Here is a 9,459-nt window from a genome sequence, read left to right as displayed (position 1 = left end):
GCACCGCTCGCGGCCCCCGGCGGCCAGCGTCTCAGCGGGCAGCGCGCCAGGGCTGATGGCTTCTCCTCTGCCCCTGCCCAGCAGCTAATGCGGGGGTCCTGCGGGCATCTTGCGGCATGGGCCGCCTGGCCTGGGCCGGCCTGGCCGAGATAGGGGCCCGGCTGGCTTTATCTTTTTGCCAGTCGGAAGGGAAAAGAAAAGAGTTCCTGGGTTTCTTTCGTCTTTAACATGTGTTTTTCACAGAAGCGTGTATAGCTTTCCAATGGTTTAACAGATTATCAGTTCTCAAAACCAGCTACTGATTGGTTTCCTGTCAGACAGAAGAAACTGCTAACAGTCTCTCCCACAACATCACTTCTGTGATGCAAAACTAACACAATATCCAAAACCACTATGATGCACACACACACATACCACGGACAAATGGCATCAAGCATATGAAGAGAAGCAGCTATGATACGAATATAAAACCCCTAGTTTCTAATCTGAATTTATTACATATAAAAGAATGCTTTGTTTCAGCTGTGTGGGTTGTTATCAGGAATTCCAGTCAATTGATTTTGCTTAGGTTCTTGATGAATAGTTTGATTCACACATGTTTTGATTGTTGTCACTTTATTGCAATGACATATAAGTCATTTGGTCATATTTATCTATTCTGATTGGGTAAATATGACTTTTAGAACTAAATTCTGCATGCAGAGAAGGACATGTTCCAAGTTTGTGTTGTGCTAACTTTTGGAAACAGACTGACTTTTGCTATTTTGCCCCAGCAATTAATTTGGCTAAAATGTGGGAAATAGCTTATAAATACTTAAAACTAAAACTAGAAACTCTAGTGAGAGGCTGTCTCATGGCAAGTCTAGCTATGGAAGGCTTCCATGGATTTTCTGCATTAAATCATGGGTCATGAAAAAAAGAGAAAAATGTAGTTTCTCTCTTTGGTGGCACCCAAAGTGTCTGGGCACTGAGTAAAACACCTTGTTTGCAATGATGTTCATACATAGACCAGCCAGAAAACTATTTTCTACAAGCGGTTGCACTTGTCTGTCAAGAGAGGTTAAAGTCCTTTAGTCATCCTAGCATGGGCCAGCTACTTTCTCAGTTTGCCTAGCTGGAAAAATAGTACAGAAACATTTTGACTTACTGTGGTATGACAAAGCTGAAAGTGTGTTACAGAGTATGAGTTCCTGTGTGGACAGTTAATATAAAAAAAACCCCTTCTGCTATAGTCAGCATTACTAAACCCGGGTAGGGGTGTTTCTGTGACCAGCCATGGAAATAAAGGCTTTTCAGTGCCTGCTACAGTGAGCTATAGCTTAGAAGGGACTTTCAAAAATGCAAATTACCCCTTTAGCACTGGCTCCAGGCATCTAAACCAGGATAAGCTGTTTAAATGTCTTTGTATTTTTCAGCCACTGTGTCTTTCCAGGCCCAAACCAGAAAAGAACCCCACTAACCATATGATATGCCCTTTACTGCAGTCCCTGGAGGCTGTAGGTGCTGATAGAGTGAGACTCCAGCCCTCACCACCATAAGGTTTACTTGCTGAAATTGTTGCTACCTTATGCCAATGAAAGAAAAGGCAAATTCCCCAGAGGTTTACTCTTAAAACAATTTAAACATAATAGCACTTTCAAATACATATTCAAGCATCTCATGTGAAGTTTGAAGAATAAGACTACCACTTACTTTAATGTCTGGGTCTGTCACACAGGTTAAATACCAGGATTCGCATGAAACTCCCCTTTCTCCCTGAACTAATACATGACTTTCCAGGCACAAGCATTTCTACATGTAATGGGAAGAAAAGTAGACAGTACTGATGGAGAAAAGGGAGATCCAGACCCAGACCAGGGCCATCATAGTCACAGCCAGTTGCACCACTTAGAGGGAAAGCGCCTGGAGGACAACAGCCAGCAGTAATTAATGTGTATTGTTTTCTACCTTATCAAGTGCAACAGTGGATATTCTCTTTGACAGTCGATAGACTGGATATTGAAAGAAACTTACTGCTAACCCAAAACTGGAGGAGCCCCTTATGTTTCAAATTCCTGATCTTTTCTTCTGAGGTTTTATGGAGACTTTTAACCTCTGTATTTGGCTCTTAGTACTTAAATCTGAAGTGTCATTCTTTGATCTTTTCATTTTTAAAAAATGCTAATAAAAATAGGAATTGTCATAGGACCCAGACCAAAGTAAGTCAAGGGGTCCCTTTTCTCTAGTCTACTGTCCCTTGAAGTAGGAGGCCAAAACTAGTGACAAACATGCCAGAATTGTACTTGCTAAAGGAACAGGGCCTTGCCTGCAGGCAGAGCAGAAGACAGTAGCCTGGAATTCTTAACAAGAGAGCACACAGAGTGATAAATGCTGTTAAAACAGGAGGACACATTTCTCTCTATCAATTAAAATTGTTTTTCACTTTTTGGCTATTCAATTCTGGTCCTTACAAAAATAACACAGTTTGCCCAGCTGCTTTTGTCAGTAAATCTGTCCTTGCCTTTTGTTCTGGAGCATTTATGATTTCAGCAGACTACTACTACTACTACTACTACTACTACTACTACTACAGTAATACCAAAAGTACTTTTTTCAGGTTTCAGAGCCTCTACTGTTTCCTCAGATGGCATGAGACAGGAGGACTCTGGGACTTCAGTCAGTTCTAGAGAGCCTGAGGCTTTCACAGATTGCTGAAATCAGGTAAGCCGCTGCTGGGAGTCAGGTTTGCCTAAGGATAAGTGTCTGATAGTGCTGGATTTCACACTGGCCAAATGCCAGGCACCCTCTCATGCCACAACTGGGCAGAGGAGAGCAAAAATTAGAGAAGGGCTCATGAGTTGAGATAAGGACCAGGAGAAAACGCTCCAAGGGCAAAACAGGCTCAACTTAGAGATATAAAGTGAATTTATTACTAACAGAATCAGAGAAGGATGATAAGAAGTAAAATAAGTCTTAAAACCACCTTTTCTTTCTCCCACTCCTCCCTCCTTCCCACTGAGAACACAGGGGGTGGGGTTTTGGTCAGTTTGTCCCATGATATCTTCCTCTGCTCAGGGAGAAGGGTCTTTCTCCTGTGAGACTGTGGGGTCCCTCTTACAGGAGACAGTTCTCCAATAACTTCTCCAACGTGGGTCCACTCTCATGAGAAGCAGCCTACTGCACCTGCTGCAATGTGAGTCCCTCCCACAGGCAAACAGTCCTCCCAAAATGCTGTGGTCTGGGTTCCTTCCTTTTAATGTAATTTTCTACACATTCATGTAGAATACATTTCCCCTATGAGCTGATACTTTTCTCAGAGAAAACTGTCTTGTGAAAAAACCTGTTTTACAGACATATTAAGTATATTCAAAAAAAGCATATAACCTGATATTTTAAAATATCGAGTTCAAGACTTACTTTCCTTTAACTTACTGATTTTGCATTCTGAGAAACTATACTAGCCAGCAGACCTTTGTGGTGTCATGAATCTGCTAAAGTGTTTTTGCTTCTCTTAGTCATCTCTTCTCCAAATGTGATCATCATAGATTTTTCATTTTGCTGGTCTTACACAAAGAATTTTCTCTGTGACTTGTTTTCTTTTAACAATTTTTATCATCTCCCAGCTGTGGCTAAAAAATGTTCTACTGAATGTACTAGTAAAGGTCAGGATGCACTGTTGATTTGCATGCTTGCATCATAACCTTTGTGGTATAATTGCCAATCCTACAGCCTTAGTGAACTTTTCCTCAGCTACCCTGAGGTATTCAGGATGCCATATAGCATTTCTTTCTCCCCTATTCCAGTTCCACCCCTTCTTTCTTCTTTCTAGCACAGTTACAATTATAACACATATCAACAGTTTATTTACAACATATGTTTTGTAAATAAATTTTTTAATTGTAATTGCAAGCCTTCCATCTCATTGCAATGTCTTCCCTCTCATGTCTTCTTACTATTGCTGAACTATGGTTTGTGCAGGTTTTATGGGTTTGTGTGGTTTTTCTTCTAGAGGAGTAACAAATGCTAAAGCATCCATGACCTTTGCATGAATACTTTTCACACAACACCAGTTTGATTTAAGTGCATGCCATAAGATGTGATGAATTGTTTGTGCTCTCTTGGCTGCCTACTTTGAAACCCATTTCACCTGGACATCTTGTAAGTGCTTTTTTTAGATACAGTTCCTCTCCGAGTAAATTTGTCAGCAATCCTGCACATACTTTCTTTCCCATATTTGAGTTTACATCAGCTTTCCATACTATAGAATTGAATTACTCCATTTCTATGAAGAGAATCTTCATTTTCCTCTCTTAGAGGCGTGAGATATTTCTTTTCCCCTATCATTGCTGGCATCTCCTCTTTAGGAGAAGATGTAAGCTTTAGGAGGATTATGGTATCTGCTTGTGGAAGAAGGTCACTACAAAGGGCAAACCTGCAATGACATGAAGAGTTGAAAGCAGAAGACAGTTACAGTAGGAGATGTAGAGCTAGGAAAGGCCAAAAGTATGAAGTGGAGAACAACAAAAGGGATCAATATGGGAGCAACTGTAAGAAGCAGAAGAAATATGTAGGATATTTTTCCCCTTTCTTCTTTCCATTTCTGCTATAAAAATGAAGAAAAACGGGGAAAAAACCCACAAAGAAATCCACAAATAAATAAAACATCACAGATGCAGGACAGTGAGTGAAGAACAGTGATGCAAGTTCAATCTTGTTTTTAATAAACACTTAGGCAACATGGAACTACTTTGACAGGTAACACTTAAAAGCACTTACTTCATAGTAAGGCTAGAAACACTGCCTTACTGCCTTGTGAGCCAGGACATTTGGTTTCAAGCTCCTATCTCACATGAGAAGGGTATTTGAAATGCAGTCTGTACTTCCAGAGTTTTGTACTGTGGGCTGCTCTTGAAATCAGATAGAACTCCTATCTCACTGCTGTCTGCTACGCATCTTCATGCACATGTACTATTTCATGATGGAGGGGTGGGGCTGCTGCATGTGCTGCAAAGCCACACATATGAGTATACCCAGGAGACTGGCAACTGTCAAGCTCTACAGGATTCACATGCCTGTTGGGACTGGCTGCACTGCTAAGCACCATTTAATTGCATAGAAGCATTAGGTAGCTACATAGTAGTAGAAAGCCTGAGCAAGGTTTGGGCAGGGTGAGGGTGAGCAGCTCAGGTCCGCATCCTAAAGGAAATGGTAAGATCTCTGCCTTGTTCAAGTTTTTGTCAATATTTGAAAATGTTACACAATTGCATTCTACTGCTGTAACTTTTCTAGGTGCTACTAGGCTCAGTGTTTGTTCATTTGTTTCTAGTAAGTTGGGAATATTGAGGAGGGAGCTGTTTTAGTAGGCATGGTGGAGTGCATCAACAGATGGAGCTAAGGGAGATCTGTGTGTTTGTATGTCTTATAGAACAAAACACAACCAAGCACAAGTCAGTGACACTGTTGTGTGATTTATTACTCAGGGTTTTGTCCATAACAAGAATGTAACTATGTTGTAACTTAGAGGGAAAAAAACCCCAAACTGTTTTTATTTGAGTTTCCCACTTTTCCTAGTTATTTTAAAATTGTTCAGCTGTGATGAGCAAAGGAAGGACCTAGTTTCCATTTGTCTGTTACATAAATCTAAAATATGTCAAATACACATGCTAAACATTTTTCTCTTCAAACTGGCCTCCTACAGAAGCACTGCAGCTGGACAGAGCACTCCCAGCTCTGTCAACAAAAGTACTACCATTGCTTCAGTGGGAACAAGGCCGAGCTCATAAATCCTGGGTGAAGACATTTCTGTCTCTTCCCTCTGTTCTTGGTAATGTTTTTGTTCTTCTCCTTCTAACATCATGCTTAGTCACCATCAGCAGGTAGGTTGTGTAATATCAGCGACAAGTGTACTGAAAACAACTCCATAGGTCAAGGTCATAGCTTCACTCCAAAAGGAAAAATACTGCCCTTAAAGAACACTCTCAATGAGAAGGCTGTTCTGAATTTACAATTGTGTCCATGTTGCATATGAAAGTCAGGACAACACCAAAGCTCAACAGCATGTTGCAACTCTGATTCACATTCATTCATGCAGGAAAAGGGCTTTTTATTTTACAGAACAGGATGTCCTGGGGATTCTCTTCTCATAAGGATCTGGTGTCTGTAGCCGGTAACTTGTTTCAGCCTCAGCCGAAATCCATACTTAAGGTCTGTAATAATTAGGAAGACTTCTTTTTTAGGGGTGTTGGATTTTACAGCTCCCTTTAAGAATTGTTTTTTTTTGCACTGTGATGATATTGTAATATAAATACTCATAAAGGAACTTCATGCACAAAGAGAAGCACTAACCAAACAGTAATTTTGCCATTGTTTCCACTAGAGGATGAACATTAAAAAAGAGTGAAACTGCATACTAGTAGTGCTCCTCCCAAAGTCTATTCCTTTCAAAGTATGCATACATAGTATGACAGAGAACTAGCCATATCATTTAAACTTAAAAATTTAATTCCAGTAGGTTTGTGAGTCTGCTGGAGAAATGAAAGGAAGTTCAAGCTCTGTAAACAAATGCAGAAAAAGAAGAGTTTGTTTGGTGGGGTTTTTTTTAAATTTTTTTTCCCCTATGGACATTCTTACATGCGAGCTATAGTTATAGCAGTATAGTTTTGTAAGTGCAATTTGATATATTTAGTTTCACATTTTCTAGCATCCTGATTTTATAAATTAGACACAAATCTTTCTCTGATAACACCATTCACTAAGGTCTGTACTATATAGGGCTGATTGAAATCCCTTGGGATTGTTACATGCAATTAACCATTGATACTGTGGTCGCAGAATGTCAGACACGTGTTGAAAAACCCCTGAAGAACCAGTTGATTGTATTGATATTCTCATTAAACACTATAAAAGGTTTTATAACTTTTGCAAACTCATAAACACCTAAATTATTCCAAAACAAATATTACATAGTCTTTTCTAGTTATTTTTTAACATTCTAAAGAGGAAATAGAAGTAGTTTGCAAAATCATGAGACCCCTTGATTTTTTGTGTCTGTTTGCCGGATAGAGCTTGAAAAATTGGAACGACCCAAAGTCAGTTCTGTGTTACCATTTGGCACAATTTGTTTTCCTCCACGGGGATTTTATTGGCATCAACTAGCTCCATAAACTTGACAGGGTGGCACCCTTGCTCCCTGATAAACCTTCCCATCATTTACTGTGTTCTGAATTTCAGAAGTTTTGCATTGCACTTGGAATGAAGCCAAAGATACCTGAGACATTAAGTAGCCATATTCCCTGGATTAATCTTGCATTTAATGTATCCCAAAGCAGGGCTTTAGAAGGAATTTTGCAGCAACTACACTCCTGGCCTCCTAAGGTCTGGAACTTGTCCCACACGACCTTTCCACTTGACCTAACATCACGGAGGGCATCAACCTAAGTAGACAAAGGCACTTTGGGGTGTGACAACAGAGTCCGAGTCTTGGCAGAAGACCAGCGTCAGATATCAGAGGGTATCAGATGGGCAAGGAATCTAACAGTGAAGAGCAGGCACTAAAGACAAAAGACATCGGTGTCTTATAAGGAAGGAAAGAGCTAGAGACCAGATTGGAGAAGACATTAAATGAAGACATTTGAAGACTGAGAAACTGGATGGACAGGAGCCAAGACTGACTTTGAGAGGCAACAGTGAGAAAGAAAAGCAGAAACAATATCAAGACTTCCTGAGACTAGGATGAGAAACCTGAAGAAGGAGCAACTGGAACTGACTATCTGGGAAGGTACAAATAAACAAGAGACATAACTGGGTCATTTGGATTAAGCAGCCAGACTAATCTGTGCTTTTCCCAGGGGTAGAGAAGGGTTTCACGCTAACCTTGCGCTTGTCTGATCTTAGTTCAGCCCCTGGCACAAATCACAGATACTGATGAAATGCCTGCAGGCTCAGGGGGAATAGCAGCACATCTGCAATCATGCCTATTTTATCTCAAAAACAGCTTGGGATCTACACCAGCCAGGAACTCCCTGGTTTCCAGAGGAACCTGTGGAGGCCAGACAAGCAGCCAGGGTAACACACACAAACAAATTCCAGAACATTAACTAAACTTGAAACCAAGTGAGCGTTACTTGGCTCATGAACTGAAGGACACCATCACCCCACTGCCTGGCTACACAGAAAGCCATGTCTGAGGATAAGGCTGTTCTCCTGAGAAACTGTGAAGAATTTCACTTCAAGAATCATTAGCAAAAACATCCTGATTCCTTTTAAATCCTGAGAGAGATTGTAAAACCACAACTCCACTCTTACATTTTGGAGTGTAACACAGATGCTATCGATTGGCCTGTCTCATAATGTTGGCATGGGACATACTTCCCCTTCTCTGCCACCTTGGATGTGAGATACTACAAATTACATTTTGTGGAAAGGAAATGTAAAAGTGTCCCTTGCGTCCATTCTTAACTGGCAGCTTCTTTACATGGGACCTCTCCCCTTTGGGGTAGTTAGTGCCTGGAACAGCTGCAAAACCAGTATAAACCAGAAAAGTGCACATGCTGCAGCCACACAAGTGCAGAAATATGTGTATGTAGGTGGTAAATCTGTTCGGGATCCCTGCTGCTGACACTCCATAGACAGCTTAGAAATTTCTAAATAACTTTAGAAACTCTGCCTGTATAATCTAAAGATTAAATAACAGACAGCAGTAGAAATGAACATGAATGTTGTGCTTTGTGCATCAAATCTTGATTGATGCTTCAGAAAGTTCCTTTGGGTTAAATTATCATTTTGACAATACAGCTATCAGGTAAGACACCCTTCTTGACCTCCGTGCAGCAGCTCCAGAGGGAAAAAAGCCAGAAACCCCATACTTCCTCAAAACTCACAGCCAAGGATTAAGTATCTCCAATACAACAGTGAGTTGCATTTACAATCTAAGGCTGGGACAAACTGATTTTGAACCAAAACTTCAAAATAAGCGGTCATTAATTAGTAATCTCTAAAGAATGGCCTCCATCCTTGCTGCCTCTCAGTATTTCCTCATCTTGCCAGGTAGCAGCAAAAAACATTCCAGATTGCATCAGCTTTGAAAGAGATTCTCCTTTGGCTAACTAGGATTACACTCTCTGTGGCCACTAGGACTTTGTCTAGTGACTTCTTGTTAAGAAAGATAAATAACCCTATAAGACTTGAGTGAAAGATTAAGGCCAGGGAGGGCTGTGGCAGGCTGAAGAATGATTCTTAAACATTAAGTTTTTCCTCCCTTCTTTGTTCTAGGCCTTTCATCCATTATAAATTAACATTAACTCTCCTGTAGAGACAGTCTCTTCTTAACTCTCGTCTTAAATTATACCTGGCTACTCCAGAATTTAAGAGGAAAGAATGTCAAAACAAACAAACAACAGCAAAAGATCCTTTTGGAAGGAAAGGGGAAGCCTAACACACACTATAACAGAATGTGATTTATTGGAACTCTCCATTCCCACG

This window comes from Geospiza fortis, unplaced genomic scaffold (genome assembly GCF_000277835.1).
Source record: "Geospiza fortis unplaced genomic scaffold, GeoFor_1.0 scaffold108, whole genome shotgun sequence".
Taxonomy (NCBI): Eukaryota; Metazoa; Chordata; class Aves; order Passeriformes; family Thraupidae; genus Geospiza; species Geospiza fortis.
This window is presented reverse-complemented; position numbering follows the sequence as displayed.